The 19,838-nt window shown below is 27.8% G+C and overlaps 1 protein-coding gene across 1 annotated transcript in view; it reads left to right on the top strand.

Moving 5' to 3' along the window:
* The first annotated feature begins 4,442 nt into the window (after nucleotides 1-4,442).
* LOC113375464 (reversion-inducing cysteine-rich protein with Kazal motifs-like) overlaps nucleotides 4,443-19,838 on the top strand; it is a 43,055-nt gene continuing 27,659 nt past the window's right edge. Inside the window, exons 1-2 of the mRNA XM_026615398.1 lie at nucleotides 4,443-4,505; nucleotides 7,573-7,609. The gene's annotated coding sequence lies outside the window, so the exon portion shown is untranslated. The remainder of the gene's footprint in view (nucleotides 4,506-7,572; nucleotides 7,610-19,838) is intronic.

Genomic DNA, 19,838 nt, shown 5'->3' with positions numbered 1-19,838 from the left:
AACAACAGTGCTCACAACCAATAAAACTAACAACGAAAGAAAATACTTTTGTTACTGATTGTCAAACATTGTTGTTTATCTCCTGATAGCCACGTCATAAGAATCAAGATGATTCTACATCTTCTTTCCCTTTACTTTCAAATATTGTTGTTTAACTTAAAATGTAATAACATGAAACATTCGACCTTGCCGTAACGCACTTCCGTTGCATTTGTACAGATTTACACTCTAGTAGCGCCTAAAGAAGTTTTACTTCAAAGACCTAACTATACTTATTTCTGAAATATTATTGGTGGTGAACCTTTAGGCTTTGTTGTAACCTAATATTGCAAGATATTTTAATTTAGATGTATAACATCGGATAAAATTATACCCGGCACGCATTTCGTTGTGAATCTAGTTAATTAATGTTAAACGCTTGTCGCGTCTGAAGGCAAAAAAATACATTTATTCAAATCGGACTTGTCTGATGGGAACACATTGCGATATCTTTTTTGTCCTTAACATGTCAGTCGATTCTTATAGGCGGCATGTTGGTGCTCAATACATGGTTGTCTTATATACTTCGTAATTTATTTTGTTATTCGATTTAAATATTAGCATGGGTAAATAAGGTTTATAAAGATATTGATTACTGAGTAATGTATTACGTTATATTTATTTATATTGTACATAACTTAAGTTGTAACTTTTATTAAAATACAACTTGTATACATAATTCTATATTAAATATTTGAAAGACAAATATTTACTAATAACCTTATTTAAAGTTTTGTTTCTATATATAAAAAATAAATAAATAATTAAAAAATAAACACAAAATTTTAGTTAGGGTCTAATCCTAATATGAAGGTGGCTGAGGAGTTATAACTTAAATATTCATCAATAGAGTAAAAACATGTTCTTCAAAAATTTATTGAGTAATTTATAAAATTTTCAATTTCTCTACTACTACTCCTAGTGGCAATTTGTTGAAAAGCATTAAACCCAGTTCATCTAAAGTGTTAAATGAGGAAGCGGAAGTTAATGTGGGACCTTTATCAAGTTTATGTCTTGTGTCGTAATGATTAGTTTCGGGATTTGGGCTTAAATTAAACAGGTTAGCTTTATCATTTATGAAACAGAGGATGATCAAGAGATTCATGGTAGAATCTCGTGCTCACAGAAAAAAGTCTACAAGATGTAGTGGACGATAGGGAAAACATAATTGTAATTGCTTTTTTTGTAATTGAAATACTGATGTACGTAAAGGTAAAAACCCCAAAATTGAATACCGTAAATTACATTTGAAGAAATATATAATTGATAAATTGTAAAAAAGCTATCTTTGCTTACTTCCATTTTTAGATCGCGAAGCAATAAGCAGTCTTTTGATAATTCAGGACTTATGGTAAAGCGTTAATAATGTGATAATCCCATTTCAAAATGTTACTTTTTATTCCAAGCAATTTTCTATTATTCAAAAACTCATAAGTGTTATTAAAAATGTACGTGGAAATATTATGACAAATTTTATTATTAGTATTAAACTGAGAGCATGACATGATTGAGTTTTGCTATTAGTTGTTCCTCAGTTTTTGCTTTAATGACTAAATATGTATCAAAAATTGATTTGTGAATGAAGTTTGATTAGAAAAGCATATAATTGAAATATTGATTAATATTAAATTTAGCAAAGAAAGTTTGCTCTCTTTATTTAATATGTATATATTAAGAGCTCATGCGTAATTTTAACATATATAATCCAACATGACAGGTGACAAAATAATATCTAAGTACTCACACGTCCGGGTTTCAAAGCAATTTATATATACATATATATTATATATATATATATATATATATATATATATATATATAAATTGCTTTGAAATATATATAAATTGGCATAAGTATTGTGCCGACTCAAAAATGTTCTGATTTGAATGATTCGAATAAGAAACTGATACGAAATAACTCGATGGAGGATATATATGGACATAATATAATCTGCAAGGCAAAAAACTCTCTCGAGAAATTTATTTAGCAAATGTGATAAATTGCCAACATAAATGATTATCAAATTATTTATAATACAAAAATTATTGAAAAAGGTTCAGTATCCAAGAGGGTTGAAATATATTTATTTTCTCGTAGGGTAAGTTGTAGGTATCGTGAAAGCCTTTTTTATGTGCTAACTTTTCAAAATATAAAAAAAACAATTTTTCAAATATTTCAAATATCTCAAAAATCTAATTATTTGAAAGTGTTAAAAAAATTGAAAACTTTTTTAAAAATTGCGTTTTCGATACGGTAAGTTTCAGCAATTTATCTTAAGGCACGATGCCATGCTGCACTAGTTTTCTTATTAATTTTGGAACGAAATGTTTTTTTTCATTGTACATATAATTGAGAAATTATGAATCAAAAAGTTTAATTGTTATTTAGGAGGTTACTTTAGGTTATTTATAAATCGTTGAAAATCGCTTCTCTAAATGATTTGGCATACCACATGGTCTGTTGACAATACATCAAATTTAAATTCCATTTCTTTACATTATCGATTTTTATCGATTATTGATTGTTTGTCACAAAACGAGGCGCGGAGTATGAATCAGACATCCAAAAAAATGCAACGACTCACTTATCCTACATCATTAATCAATGGTGATATTAATGAGAGAGGAACGAGTTTCAGCGAAAGAAACCGGACAATAAAACGCAAAACAAATATCCAATAACGTGTTCATAATCAGTTATAAAATGGTTTTATTACGCAATTAAGCGCTTAAGTCGAACTGATAATTAACTCCGCAGATAAATGTCTGCGAATTTTTATTAATGGATTTATCAATGTTCTTGTTCAGTGTAGATTGCGTGGTAGTGTACGAATAATGCATGCATGTATCGGCATTTTGCACACCATGCTAAATAGCTGATTAAAATACGATATAGAAATTCGATACTGCACAGAAACAAATACATGCATTCTGACAGTTTTTAGTACCATTTTTATGATAAACGCCTTCCCATTTTACGGCAGAATTGGCCGGTCAATCTTTTTAGTCCTGTGGCAACTATTAACTTTCTAGTTTAATTTTTAATATATTAAAAATATATACGTTTAACATTATGCATTATGCATTTTCAATATTGATAAGACCAAATATGAACCGATCACCACTTTCTATACTTTTCCTTTAACGATTTTTCCTAAACTGCTTACATCTTTTAACGTACGAAAAATATATTATAAAGTATAATAATAGATTTTTAGTAAATCTAGCTAATGTTTAGCACAAATAATATAACTTTTATTTTCAAATTACTATTATCGAGAAAAAAAATTAAGTTTGATACTTGGTCTTTCGTAAACAAAAAAAATTTTAGTTACGTTACAAGAATTCTAATCATTTATCACTAAAGCGAATTTTAGTGCTCGGTTTTTCAACTTTAATTAAATGCTTTAATCGATATTTAAGCAGACATAATATTCAAAGACGATAAAACAATGTCAATTGTAATAAACTTATTCGTAATAGGGGAGACTGGGTACAGTAATGACAGTCTTCATAATAGATAAACTTTACTGATTTTTAAATAGGGTCGAAAGGGAGAAAGATGAAGTATGTTTGTTTGAACAAGTTTTCGTTATTGCATCTAGTCCGCGCACTACATTAACATAATCTGCAGACCGAATTGCTTTTAAAGAGTCAAAAGGGTTTTTGTTCGATTATTTTTAATAATAATTGTTGCTTGTATACAGATAGATCACTTTATTTGTTATTTTTGTATATTATTAGTTTTGTATATTTTGTATATTAGTAGTTAATTTCCAGCTATTAGTTTTGTTTTATATGGAGACATGTATATGTTGTGTCATGACTGTCATGTATTTCTTGTCTTTTTTGGGTGAAATTTAAACAGATAAACAGATAAAGAAATATCTAACTTAACTAAGACAAAATACGAAAGGGAAACGGAAAGAAAAAATTCATTGCAAGAAAACGAAAGATTTCACGAAGATTTTCTTGTTTACAAAATTATATTTTGTTAATATTGTTATATTATATTCATTAACTTTGTTTAAATGATTATGTTGTGTTGTATTACATATTTGTGACTATAAAAATCGTTATGAACCATTAGCTATTGTTATTTAACCTTAGCTCAGGTGTGTGTGGACGGTTGTGACACCCGCTCTTTTTTTGTACGAATTGATTTTATTTTATTTTATTTAATTTATTTTTATTGGCTTCTAAATTACAACTAGCCACTTACAGTCTAATATAAATCATTTCTACTCTAAATGATATAAGAATATATACTTATAATGATCAATGAAAAGTGGCAAGATGTTTATTTAATGTACCATAAATAGTTATATAAGTTTATTTCCAAATATGAATTTTTATTAATATATTTGTGTTTTATAGACATTCTTACAATTCGTGGACATGGCAGCTGACAGTGGTGTACGAGAATCGGTTCTGCATTCCGTTCGAAAATTCTGCACACCTGAATTGGTGAGTTCAATGAAAAAATACTATTAAATTTAATTTCCTATAGCTTCAGTTTTTTAATCAATATAAATTACAATCTGTCAGTAGAAGATGATTGTAATAATAGATAGATTGTGACCATACAGATAGTAATAACATTACAAACAGGCATTCATCCAGATAATATAATAACTAGTGGACTAATAATAAAACTAGTGTAATATAATAACTAGGCTTTAAGGCGTACTGCTGGAACTTTCCGTGCCAAAAATTAAAATTTTTGAAAAAGCTTTAAACATTTTTGCAAAATTTGAAAAAATGTGATTTATGAGAATTTTTTGAAAAAAATTTACTTTTTTGAAAATTTTGATTTTTTTTTTCATGTTATAGTACATATATGTATTTTAATATTATAGTATATTTTTTCATATTACTGTATTTGTATAATAGATAACATTTTTTGTTTTTATTTTTTACCAAACACGATAAATTTGAATGAAAATCTGAGTATATAATATATTTTTAAATATTCTTGTGGATTTATTATGGATATTGTTTAAATAAGCATTTTTGATTCTACCTACATTTTAAAATACATGACGGCATTAAATTTTTTGAAATCATATTAGAAAGTATCATGTTTATTTAAATATTTGTGCTATTATATTTATGATCAACTATTTATAGACAAATATTTCTAGTGCCGACAAGGCATAGTCGTTTATCAAATCTTTCAGTCACGCCATAAGAAACTTAAACTGGGTTTTACGCAAAAACTATAAATAAATCAGTTGAAATGTGAAAAAATAAAGAGCACCAGAACATAAGGCGCCTTTAGACAGATCTTTTGACACCGAACGTTTGGAATTCATCCAAATTCATTGAGCCATAATTTATATTTATCGAAGTAGTTTAAGACTGTGATATATATTGTAATTTTAACATTTGATTTTGTTCTGAACAGAATAAAACTCAAAATTTAGAAATAGATTTTCTAATTATTGCTTTTAGTAGTAAGAATATTCATTATTCCAAATAAAGTAGTAAAGTCGAGCTAGAAAATTTTCACTTGTATTAGCATTTCTTACGCAGTTTTGATGCTAATTTCAACCCTGTTATTCGACGTTTTTTATACTAAATGTAATTTTTTATTAAGTTATAAATTTGAACAGTACCTACAATAACACAAATTTTGAATTAGCACTGATAATAAGAGAAAGCATAGTCGTTTTAGCATTGATAATTTTAATCATTTTAAAAATTAGCGATAAAATGTATGTAATGTAATGTAGTGTTCATATTTACAAAATTAATATTTGTTTCACAGATAATACCATTTGGTATTTGATATATTGTATATATATATATATATATATATAATTTATTTTTATTTTTATTGCTTACACCTTTGCCAGGGTAAAGGTTCTGTTGGTATTTTATACCCCATCCGCGTGTAAGCTTTTACAGAAGTTATATAAAAAACTGTTTAATCTAACTTGAAATTAACAATATATCTTATAAAACAATTAAATAAAGTACACTTAAAAATTTTATTATCGTAAAATAACAATAACAGCGCCAACAACTAAAAAAGTAACAATGAAAAAAAAAAACTTTTGTTATGGATTTTCAAACATTGCCATTTATCTCCCGACAGCAACATCATAAGAATTAAAGTGATAGCTGGTAATACATCTTTTTCATCTGTTTTCAAATATCACTGTTAAATTTAAATAGTTGTAAATAAAAGAGTTACTAAAAAAAAAAAGACCTTTTCCACTCGGATGCCAGGCAAAATACGACCTAATCTAACAATTAGCGAGTTGAAAGGGTTAACTTTTGAGATTCGTGGTGGATCTTCTTATCCGCGGAATATTAAGTCCCATTATATATATATATATATATATATATATATATCGTATATATATATATATATATATATATATATATATATATTATAGCGTATATATATTGAAGAAACGTTAGTAATAAATTTACTAATTAATGATTAAATGTAACCAATTTTTAATAACTTCTTGAGTAGATTAGAGTTTTTTTTGGAATACTTAACGATGAGAATTGGAACATTTGTAGCTCTTCTGGAAGTGTGTGAAATCAAAGAATTCATTTAGATACAAAAATTTATTTGGCGCTTTATTATAATATTTTAGTTGTTACTTCTTCAACAGTTTAGGACTTACCAACTTTTATATTTTTACATTTTAAAATATTCCCATATTCGCCGAGGGTACATGAGCTATCATAAACTTTTATTAAGGGTTGTCTTGCAGATGTACAAGATATTCCGTTACTTGGGATTATACATCGTTCAATTATGTTTTTTTTTTAAATATTTTTGAACAGCAATCAGAGCCTTACGTCCTATGAGCTATTGGACTGAAACTTCTCCTTACTCCATTTTTTTTTAGATGGTAACCCAATGGTTAATCCATCCATATTTGATGATTTTTGTTATTAGAATTAATCTAATAGGGCTGACATTTTATTGGTACACCAATGCCGGGCAAGGGCTATTTTTACTTGGAAACATATTGCTATCTATATTTTAAAGTGAAAATCGTTGTCACTGCTGCCTGACAACAGGCTGCTCGAAGTGGGTATCGAACCCGGGACCTCTGAAACAAGTCCCGTCGCTCTTAACCGCTTACCTACGGGCGAGCCCATATCGTTCAAATGAATTTACTTATGACTATTATTTATAATTATAAAGAACAATTCTCAACAATATATATATATATATATATTTATATATATATATATATATATATATATATATATATATATATATATATATAAATATATAATATATAAATAGTTATAATATATATATATATATATAAATAAATAAATATATATATATATATATATATATATATTAGGGTGGTCCTTAATATGGACATTTTCGAAAATACTTGCTCCAATATGGAACCATTTGAGCAAGGAAATTCGAAAATGTCCATATTAAGGACCACCCTAATATATATATATATATATATATATATATATATATATATGTGTGTGTGATATTACAATTATATGTATACTAATATGTTTTTTCCTTTTTTTGCAGATACCGTTCTGGACCTGTTTCAATGAAACTTTGCAGGGTGAGTTCCATTTAATTGCCGTTGGTGTGAAGTCACTATCAATGGGAATAAAATAAAAGATAATATGAAATTCAGTCGTCTCCTTGCGTATAAATTGCTTTTGAGAGTGTGTACGTGGTATAAATCAGAGTTGACCTAGGGATACACTATATCAAATGCTTCAGATATCGAATCGCAATTACTCATTGTGTATTTTTCTTGCGTTTGTTTTATTTCCGGAACCGTTAGTTCCATCGAGAAGTGCTGGATGATAAGTGGTCAACAGGAAGAAATACTTGCGACTAATTGAGTAGGCGGAATTCAGAGAAGAAAAATGCATCTTGTATTACTTTTATGTAATACGCATGTCGAGATTTATCTGTATCATATGGGGGAACTAGGGGCTATATGTAACGGGGGTAACTAGTAACGTTATAGAGCTAAATTACACATGAAAAAAAGATTGTGCGTAAGGTTAACACACGATTGAAGTAAAACTTATTTGCTACTGTACAATTTAATGGCATTTAAGTAGAAATAAATACATCATATAACAATTTTGAATAATGTTCATTAGTAATATGGTAACACTCGTGATGCACATATTTATTAGTGTCAAATATTATACACATTTATATAATGATAAATTAGAAATTATATATTTATAATAGCGTTTAAAATATGTATAATATTTAAAAACAATCATGTTATTAAAGTAATACTTCAAATACAACATGATCGGTTTGTCATTGTAATTAGCATTTAGAAATGAACCTTCATTAGAGAAATGAAGTAATTGCTGATTAATAAATTCTATAATATTCGTTCACACAGTGGATTATGTTAAACAACGCCTAAACAATTATTGTTTTCGCAACTTCATTCATCGTGTAATAATTGTGTTTGTAGAACTTCATGTAATTAAAATTAACATACATTCATTGACTTTTTTATATTATATTTTTTTTACTTTTTCGCTTGCGATATAATCTCATTCTTTGAACAGCTGTAATATCTGTTTTGCCTAAAAATATTTTCCATTTCAATAACTTCAAAGATTTATATAAACTACGAATAGTATAGAAATTATTTCAATAAACTTATGTTTCATACACGACGCAAATGCTGTATTTGTTTTATTATTTTCATTATAATTATTTACGGGGGGGCAGGGTAAAATATTCTTCTGATTCAGACATTTTTCATTAAATCAAGATTTGTACTACGATGTATTTTTAAAATGTTTATTTATCTATGCCGATTTCCTTGTTGATATCGGTACGCATACAACGTTGATTCCGGTACGCATACAACGACAGATCTCTATTCACATACGCGACGACTAATTGCAATCGACCCATTATAGAAATTATCCTATCTTATCTGCCGTAACGCACTTCCGTTGCATTTGTACGGATTTACACCCTAGTCGGGTCTAAAGAAGTTTTACTTAAAAAAAATGAATAATCCGATAAAAAATAAAGAAAAAAAAAAAAATGTAAATAAGAGTGAGTTTACCAATAAAGAAAAATAAATAATTGAAAAATAAAATAATAAAACAAAATGTAGTAAGTGCTCCAATAAGCAATTGACTATGGCAAACTTTTTTTCACATTCTAGTCTATTTTTCGAAGTTTCTTGTGTAGTCTTCTTATAGGCGGATTATCAAGCAGATGAGCGATTGTTGCATTATAATGATTGTAAATTTTTGCATGGTGTTTAGTACTGGTATTTTTGATGATATCCACTACAAAAGGAATATTGAGGTCATCATGTATGATTTTGTTGCTAACAAACCATTGGACATCAGTAATCGTTCTTATTGTTTTAGATTGTAGTCGTTGAACAAATCCCACATTTGACTAATTTTAAAGTTTATAATTCTTATTAGTTTATATTCTTATAAAAATATGTCAATCTTTGATAATGTGCAACAATTTTAATGATTTGTTGTTTATATAGTTGTTTATTTATTTAATTTTATTGTTTAAATAGTTTTCTTGATTAATGTAAAAAAATCACACCTTGGGTTAATTGTAACAAAACCTTGGGGTTAGTTGTAACATACAAGAATTATATACAGATTCAATTTAAAAAGACAGGGTGAAATTTATAGTTTGTAAGATGTGGTAAATATAAATTATTTAAATTAAAAATACATGTTAAGTTTATTAATTTATCAATTGAATTTAAAACTAAAAAAGAAATTAGTAAATGTTTTTACTTAGCGAAATTTTACATCAATTTTGTATCTAACATCTTTTGTTAGATAGAGAGAGAAAGACGTTCTCCCTAGATTTTTTTTGTTAGTAGTTGGGTAATGCTGCAATTTTCGAATTTGTATCGAAATACCACTCACACCTAGTTTCTTATTTTAACAGCAATAAGAACTATTCTCAGTATTAGATGAGTTATTATGATGTATTTCAACTATCTGGATTTATAAGAATGCAACCGAATGGTTGTCTTTTTCTTTGTGATGATTTTTTTTAGTTTCCTACTTGTAATTAATAACTGCACCAATGTCTCGAAATCTTATTTTTATTTGGTAACAGATTTAGGCTTGGTTTTCAATTCAGAATTACTACTGTTTGATAGGTTGATCAGGTTATTCCTAGCACGGGATTTGAACTTGGAAGATTGTCCTGGTAAGGCCGAAGCACTTGCCACTGCACTACGAACGATTCGTATATTTACATCATATAATGTTGATTATAAATTTATTTAAATAAATCTGTGCACCTGTATTCATTTATTACATTAATCTATTTTATTTGCTGCTCTTGATTATAGTATTTATCCTACATTATTATGGGATTGAAATACGTTTATACTTATGTATGTGGTAAATACGCTCTTACCCAATGTTTAAAAAGTTGACAAATATGCCTTTGAGAAGCTTTTCTCTAATATTGAAAAAGAGGCATACAAGAGAACAAGGATTATAATCCTCGACGCGTATGCACTATATTTTTAATTTTATTTGCGGAATTTTTGCAATTACTACCGCTGACTGTTTATTCTTTCGTGTTTGTGTGAATGGAATCAGAATATGAGCTTGCTTGTTAACTTCCCGTAGGGGGGCTTCCATTAATCACGTGAGGTTTTTAGGGGGAGGGGGGGTTTGACAAAAAATCACGAAATATCACGTGGGGGAGGGAAAGGTATAGCGAGATATCACGTGCATTTATTTTTTTCACTATTTTTTATAAAAAAGTTCAAACATTTTTTAAAAAGATTAAAAATTTCACAGTTTTTTCACGTAACTAAAAATACACGTGATGTTTGGTGGGGGAGGGAGGGTAATTTTGAATATCACCAAATATCACCAAGGGGGAGGGGGGTCTAAAAATCCTTAAAAACTCGCTCACGTGATTAATGGACGCCCCCTAGGGCAAGTTATAGTAATCGCAAAAAAATCGAAAATGAAATTTTTTGCATTTCTCGACGTTTCAAAGGTTTCTGAATATTTTGGCATACCTTAGAAAAAATGGATGTATGTGTGTGTGTGTGTGTGTGTGTGTGTGTGTGTGTGTGTGTGTGCGTGTGTGTATGTATGTGCGGATACAAATTTTCGTCGACGATTTCGGGAACACCGATCCACCGATTTGAATAATTCAAAAAACATGCGATTCGTATTGATAAGGAGACGTGCTGATTAGTTTTTGGTGAAGTCAGGTCTAGCCGTTTCAAAGATACGGGGCAAAAAGTGCCGAAAACGCTAACTCAGTTTTTAAGAGAACGGAAAGTCCGATTTTAATAATTTAAAAAACATTTTACTTGTATTGACAAGGTGAAGAACCGATCAAATTTTCATAAAGGCAGGTCTAGCGGTTTCGGAGATCTAATGAAAAAAGTAAAAAAAAAATGCCATTTGACGGTCAAAAATGATCATTAGACATATGCACATCAAATTATCAGATATTTTATAGAGATTTTAACAATAAGTATAATTTTGGTTTACATTCCTATGGGTTCCGTACCAATGTTTACGCGTTAGACGTCGACGCGGCGCTTACGCGGTTTGATATTTCGTCTTTATGCAGTTAAAGCAGTACGATTGCTTTGAAAAAAAGTTTAGATCTTTCAAAATATGTCAAAATAAAGAAAACATTTTTTTTTCAAAAAAAAAAAAAAAATTAAGAAAAAATTTTTTTTTTCAAAAAAAGTAATTTTTTGTCTAATTGTTTGTCAAAAATCTTATTTTTTCGAAGTAAATTTTTTTCAAAAATGTTAATCGTTTTTAAAAAAATAATAATTTTTGGTACGGGAAGTTCTAGCAATTTGCCTTAAGGCACGATGCCTTAATTGCCTTAAGACAGAATTCTACTTACAGCTAGTTTTTCAGTTATTTTCAGATAAAATCTATCTCCATTTGAGACCCATTTACCAGCGCCATTCCGTTTAACGACTCCTGCTATTGCATCTAATGTTCTTATAAAAAATGTTTTGCAATATTACTTAAGTACAGAAGCGGATTATAGTTCATTTAGAGTCAATCTCATTTTTGAGTGAATTTAGATGCTAACAAATATAAATATTTTATTTTAGTCTGGAAAAACCTTGCTTCTCTATTTAACTATAAGTGAAATTGTACGGTATAACATAGCATTCTTAATTGATTATTATTATTATTATCATTACATGTTTCCAATTTTTATCATAAGTTATACTTTATTTCGCTCAAATAACAAAATAATCAAAGAATTTATAACGAGTAAATCTTTCTTAGTTATCCTCTTTAATTTTATTCAAATATTCAAATATGGAAACCAAATTAGAGTACCTAGAGAAAAATTGTGAATGAAGACACATACATTATACATTTAAATCTATTTTATTACACACATCAAGTATCTCGAGTCAATTAATCAAATATCAAAATTAGATGTTTGATATGTATTTTGCATTAGATAAAAAAGTATTAGAAATTTTTATGCTATTTCTATAGTGTTTAATTATTGAAATATTGAAATATATTGAAATTATTCTAGCGTTAAGCCTTTCTCTCGAGATATAACAGAATAGTTAAACTTCGTCACCAGAATAACTCTTAATTAATAAACCAATTTATGATGAAGTGGAAAAATTCTACTTGTCAGAAATTCTGAACAAGTTGAATTAAAATTGTGATTTTGGTTGGAGTGAATTTGTTAGAAAAAACAAATAGTTTTTATATTGAATTTTTTTCATATTCACAAGGATATCCATCTACTAAAATAGCAAAATTGAACTGAAATTTGAATACACACACACACACACACACACATATATATATATATATATATATATATATATATATATATTACACATATCGATAATTCCTTTACAAATCGCACTGATTTTGAATAAAATAAAATATCACATCAAAATTAGAGTTATCTGATTTTTTTGACACATATTATACATAAAATCGATGGACACGTATTTCAGGATTTTGCTGAAAAAATTTTTATACGTAAATATTTACGATTGAAATATGGATTTTTTGTTAAATTTCTATGAACATCCTCTGCGGTAAATTAATTATCTCCAGTTGTGCTGATCGGATCATTATTATTATTTTTTTTTATTACACTCATATTGAAGTGAACTTTGAAATGATGTAAAACAAAGTTTTTGCAATTTTTTTAACAATAACAACCTTTAAATATTCGCTAAAGTTTTACTTACCTTCCCCCAACTTCAATCGATTGACAAAAAAAACTTTTTTTCTGCTACAAAATTCTTTTTACACTTTTTTGGAGACTTTGTTACATCGAAAGATATTAAATATTTTCGAGCACATGTCGCGCTTTTCACGTCGAGTACCTCAAAGACTTGTACTCATTGATTACTTTCAAATTACAATCTTATTGTTTTTTAGTTGAAAAATATTGTATAATTACGTTTCTGGTGTAAAATGAGTCGAAAAAAAATATTAGGGGATAGCGGGACTTAAAACGCCGCGGGTAAATGGTTCACTACTAATATCTCAAAAACAAAGTAAAGTTAGGAATATATAAAATGGGTAGTACTGCACTTGGGCAGGTCCGTGAGCTGAGTTAAACTCCAACTCGATTAAGGAAAGAAATAGTGTGAGAGTTTTCACACCGCAGTGCCAGAGATGGGCACTTTTCAATTGGAAACATATTAACCTCACCTTTACTCTTTAGTTAAACTAAGAAGATCTCACTGATGTTCTTCTTAGACACCGCTCTCAAATATTGTCAATTCAGCTTATAGGAATCTATGTATTTCTGATTGCTGAATAGAACAGAGTTATAAACAAAAACTTTACTCTACCTTTACCTTTACTCTAGCTCTACCTTCACCTTTACTCTTATTCTACCTTTACCTCTAGTTAAAGGTTGAATTAAAAATTTAAAAATTAAAAAAAAATCTACTTCTAAAAATTGTTGTTAAAAAAATCCTAACTTTACTTGTTTTTGAGATATTGGTGGTGGACCTTTTACCCGCGAAGTTTTAAGTCCTGCTCTCCACTATATATATTTTTTTCGACTGTATATTCATTATTCGCCAGAAACGAAATTGAATAAATGAAATAATGACTATGGTCATAAATTCAAGTAACAAATTAATCAAAATAATAAATTTTATTCTATAATTTTACCTGTTTCTTCTCCACTACATTAAGAACAGTGCAGGTTGCTGAATGTGCATGGTAACATAGCCTCAGAATAATTGATTTTACAGTTAGCTAGTAATTAGTTTAATTCATTCATTTTATGTATATAGATCAGTGATCGTGACTTTCGCATTAAATTACCAGTTTCTGATAAAATAAGAGTAGGAAACTACTTATCTGATTAAGAAATACTAAATTAAACAGAATTATCATGTTTCTTTATGAACAGTTTTGTTAACCCGTGTTCACTATTGAAAAACACATTTCAAATAGCTTAATTTTTTTATAGAAATTGTGATACTTAGTTTGTTGTTATATATTATCGAGTTAAGTTTATTTTTTATTTTTAGAAATAACTAATAGGTATTTCTGTAATAAATATAAAATACATATACGTTAAGATATATATTTTATGACAATATTAATTTAATTTTAAATGTTTCTAGAAGTTTTAATATATGCAATGTAAAGAAAAATTAAAAACACTAACATATTTTATAAAGCATTAAAACCCATTTATTTCCATTACATTTCACTCGTTCTGTTACAAAGTGTGTTTTAAACTATTACGAATACAATACTTCGTGTACTTCTCGATACTTTGGGTAATGGGTGACATCTGAAATGATTCATAAAATATATATTATATTTAATTAAAAAAATGGTATAAAAAACATAATTGAAAAAGTATTGTTTGCTGTTTCAACATCAAAGAAATAAGTATCAACATATAATATGTAGTCAGTTTAGGATGTGTGACGTCAGTTAGGATGTAAACGTGTGAGGATAAACTTGAACTATATATATATATATTTGATACATTTGAACGCATTAATCATATATTAAATATAATTGTTGTTTGTCTGAAATATATCTTTGTGAAAGTTGATAGTTTTCTTTATAAATACCTCCTTCGCTAAAGCAAAATCTTAACATATTGGTATATATATATTATATATATATATATATATATATATATATATATATATATATAATATATATATATATATATATGTGTGTGTGTATCATATATATGCTGTTTCATTTGCTATCGTCAAGCAAATATTTGTACGGTGGTCTGTTAGTTAATTATATGACGTATTCATATGAAATATCTAGTTTTGGTAGTGCGCTTCATTATTAAAATAGCAAAAATAAAATTATTTCTATTGAATGAATCAATATGTTGGTATTTTGCTATTATCTAATGTTCTTTACAATTATGCTCAATGATAATTAGTGAGATTTGGCTGAATTTCACTTTCATTTAGACCTCACGTTATATTTTTTTTTCATCTAGTTATTAAATGATTTTCATTTTTACCTACGTGATATTATTTCATTTAATGTAGCTGTAGTGGCAATAAGTCCTGTTGGTGTATGAATTGTAATGATCTTCATTCTGTTGAGCATGTATGGCCGGGGTGTATTCGCTCGGTTTTTCGTTCCTCGGTTTTTCGTTCCATTTTGTAATACATTTAATAGTGCAGTTCACCAAGCAGCAAAATAATATTGCTAACAGTACTATCAAAAGTCCCCACCCATTGCAATATTCACTCCAGAAAGATTTACGAGGAACGGTGTATGTAAAGGCGAACCACATGATTTTGGAAAGATTTTGATTTTTACAAATATGAGTCCAATTGTTTTTTTTTTGCATACTAGATTATGTGCTACAATCTGACGTGCTTAAAAATACATATGTGAATAAACAGTTTTTTTTTTAATAAATTATTTTTTTAAATATTATACATATTCAACGAAGTTAATTTATTAAAAATGACTCTTCATTTATATAAATATGAATAATTTTGCAAATTTTAATGATTTTACCAAACTATTTTTTTTTATAAATAATAGTAATGAATAAAAATAATGTAAAAAAACTGTTAACAGTTTTCAAAAAAAAATACACGTGACTTTATAATATGAAGTTATATAAGTTCATGCACATGCAATCTGAAGTTTACCTATTAAATTTTAGTATATTTTATAGGCATTTAAAACATTATTTAGTAAACTTACAAGTGCGACTTTTATGGACCGATTCTGCCGCATAACAGACCAATGTTATGGCAAGGCTTTGTTATGAAGAACTTTCCATACTAATTTGTTCTAAATCTTGACAAAAGCCATGTGGTTGCTGTGTAGTCAGGCGTTTTCCTCAGGTTGTAAGATAGAAAACCTGATCTAGAAACCGCAGAAATGTCAAAAAAATGATCTTAGATAACAGGGTCTTTCTGACTCAGGTTTATAACATACAAGTGACGTTGCACTTTTTGTGTAAAACGCCTGAATGCACAGCAAATACATGACATATTGACAGTATTTACTTATTCAGTATGATTCAGTAGCATAATGTATAGAATTTGGAGCGTAACATGGCCTTTCCATAACATTGGTCTGTTGTACGGCAGAATCGGCCCATATGATGTAATTTTTGAAACTTTTGTAATGCAGGTATTTACAAAGTTCATTTTGTTTCAGTAAATTAAAAATTATATTTAGCAATTACTTTTTTTATTTATTTCTTCTTATTATAAACAATCAAATTATAATCTATAGACTACAAAAGTTAAAAGCGAGGATATTGAAAATCAAGCAAAGGAAGAATAAAAAAATAAATTAATTAATTAATTAATAACTTAAAAGTAATATATTGTAATAATGATAATATAAAAATGAATAAATAAAATTATTAAAATGAATAAATAAGTAAATAAAATATTTATAATAATTAGTTGTAAGTGGCATTTTGGCTTAAGACAAGTTGCATGAACTTCCCGACATGTTTAAATAATGCTTTATCATTAAGAAATCAGCACACTAACTTATGATTATACCAAGTTGATGTAGGGCATCGTAATGTGGATAACAGAAAAAATGGACATTATTCAATTCTGTCCAGTTTTTTTGTTACACAACGAAGATGCGCCTAACACATACTCACTGTATTTTCTAAAAACGCGGCATATTAATTCATATTTTAATTTTATTTTGTAATTAATTGACCAGGAATTCTATCGCTACACAAAGATTCATTAAAATCGGTGAACTTTCTTTTAAAAATCAATGACGATTAAACGGCCTGGCCGATCTTTGTCAAAAACTAATCAGCACTATTTCCAAATGATAGCTTTCGAATAGTTTTTTAATTTTCAAAATCAAATTAAGGTTTTTGGCTAAAATGCTTTTCTGCTAATTCTATAAAAACAGCTTAGCCGATCGTATCAAACAACGCGAGTGCTTATCAGCTTTTATTGAATGGCTTTTAAATTTTTGAAAACGTCGACGAAAGGTCAAAAATCGCTTCACTTACACACACATACTTATCCAAAATTGGTCTCATTCGATTCAGAATTACTTAAAACGTTGATAAAATATGAAATTAGCAAATCGGATTTTTTCGCGAAAACATAAACTTCTCCTTTGGGAAGTTAATAATAATAGTTAATATTATTATAATAATAATGAAATAAAAAAATATTATAATAACTAATTTGTTAAAAATAAGCATACTTGTCATAATACGACTATTTTTTCAAAATAGTCGTACAAAATTTTCATGGCTATTTGAATATTTGAATTTTGTAATATTTTTCGAATCTAGTATACACGTCAACAATAAAATAATTGAAAGCACCGTCCAAATTTGTAACAATATTTTTTTGACATATTTTTTAAGCCGCCTTTTTATCCAAACATGTGGAACCTTCTGTCCCCAAAAACTATAAAGCCCGCGTTCCCTGAAAATGTATGGGAAGATTATTTAACTACGGCCAATGCAGTGCTTCTATTATCGACATTTTTAGCATGTTTTTTGGTGCGCAGAGCGCGTAAATGGTTTTGCGAAAGACGGGCCCATGTCGCAGCAACACAGGAGGATAATGCGGTTTTGCTGAGGAGTGCCAGATCACGACACACACAGATACTGCCTAAAGTTATTGACAAATCCAATAAGGAGGATACCATTCCTGAAGAAATTGATGCGGAGTGCGAGACCGGCATGGAGGAGGCCACAACATTCGTGGCCCCCGTAAGCCGCACCATTACTCGACATTATTCGACCTATAAATAAACGTTCTTTAGGTGAGTATTCTGTATTAGTATTACATTTAACTATATATAATTATTCTGAATCAATTTTGAATCTTAATATAATCTAATCATTTGATTTGTATTGATATAATCTAGTTTCTATATCATTTAATTATTATACAAAAAGCATGGATTAATAGAAAGATTCTGGTGCATCGTTTTTTTCTTTTTGTTTAAATACTTTAGCAATATGTTTCCAAGTGAAAATAGCCCTCACCCACCATTGTTGCTCCATAGTTGCCCTATTACAGAGATTGTAATAAAAATTTATCATACATAGATGTGACAACTGTTTGGGTTGCCATCTGTAATAAAACAAACGTAGTTTGTAAGATCTTAATCACAATAGCTCATAGAACTCATAAGTTCTGATCGCTGTTCAAATAAAATTAAAAAAAAAAATTAAATACATTAGTGCCCTCACTTTTTTGATTTTTGAGTTAATGTAGTCTTTATCAAAATTACTAAATATGTAATAAAACGTTATCGATTATTATATTATATTATCGATTATTATATTAGCAATATTTGTCTAAAATTAGTTAATATTTTTTTAGAAGTTTTGCCCGCACTATAAGTGTTGTTTAGGTTCATCCTTCAGACATATACAAACTTTACCAAGTTGTTGTTTTATTTTAGCCTATTTTGCAAAAAAATTGGTAATTATTTGCTTTTACTTACCTTTACAATGACAATGATCCAGATTATGCTATAATTGTATTAATAATTTAATGAAAATATTTGCAATAATTGATTTATTTTTATTTCAGATCTATATAGTACCCGTGTAACTTTCAAACTCATAGTGCAGTTAGTACCACTTTTTTTTAATAGAAACAGCATCACCTAACTAATCAGGACCTTCAGAAAATTCTCTTTATTGGATCGTTAAAGGTAAAAATTAAAAAAATCCACTCATTTAACCAAAAAAATTAAACTTTGCATACTTACTAGTTTTTATGCTACATTTTTACAAGTGCGTGAAAATATATATTTGAGTGAATAGTTTTTCTAATACATAATTTCATGATTTGAACTAAATATATCGTAATAATTCACGGATAATAATTGTATTAACTGATTTATTTTTATTTCAGATACCCATCATCTAGAATAAATACCTGCAATCTGCTGAGAAATAGACCATGTTATTTTTTTATTATTATATAACTTTTTTCAAAATATTTGTTTATATGTAATATTTCATATTCAACTTCATAATATAACCATCTTCCCACGGTTTCTGAAACAAATGTATGTTACCAATTTGATATAAAAAAATCGAAAAATTACTGCGTTTTTATTTTAGTTTTTGTAAATATGTTATCGATATTATTAAAATAATTTGTATTAGACATAATGTTTGTAAACTAATTATATAATTCATTTATAAAAATTATAAATCACTGACAATATAAATTCCTTAAATCTGCATAATATTCGTCAAACATTTTGGATAACCTCATGGTCAACTCAATATATTTAAGGTTTCAAATAAGGATTGTAAACATTCTGTAATTATTA

This window comes from Ctenocephalides felis, unplaced genomic scaffold, assembly GCF_003426905.1.
Source record: "Ctenocephalides felis isolate EL2017-DRISC unplaced genomic scaffold, ASM342690v1 CF-g0.4_SCAFFOLD_01886, whole genome shotgun sequence".
Taxonomy (NCBI): Eukaryota; Metazoa; Arthropoda; class Insecta; order Siphonaptera; family Pulicidae; genus Ctenocephalides; species Ctenocephalides felis.
This window is presented reverse-complemented; position numbering and strand designations above follow the sequence as displayed.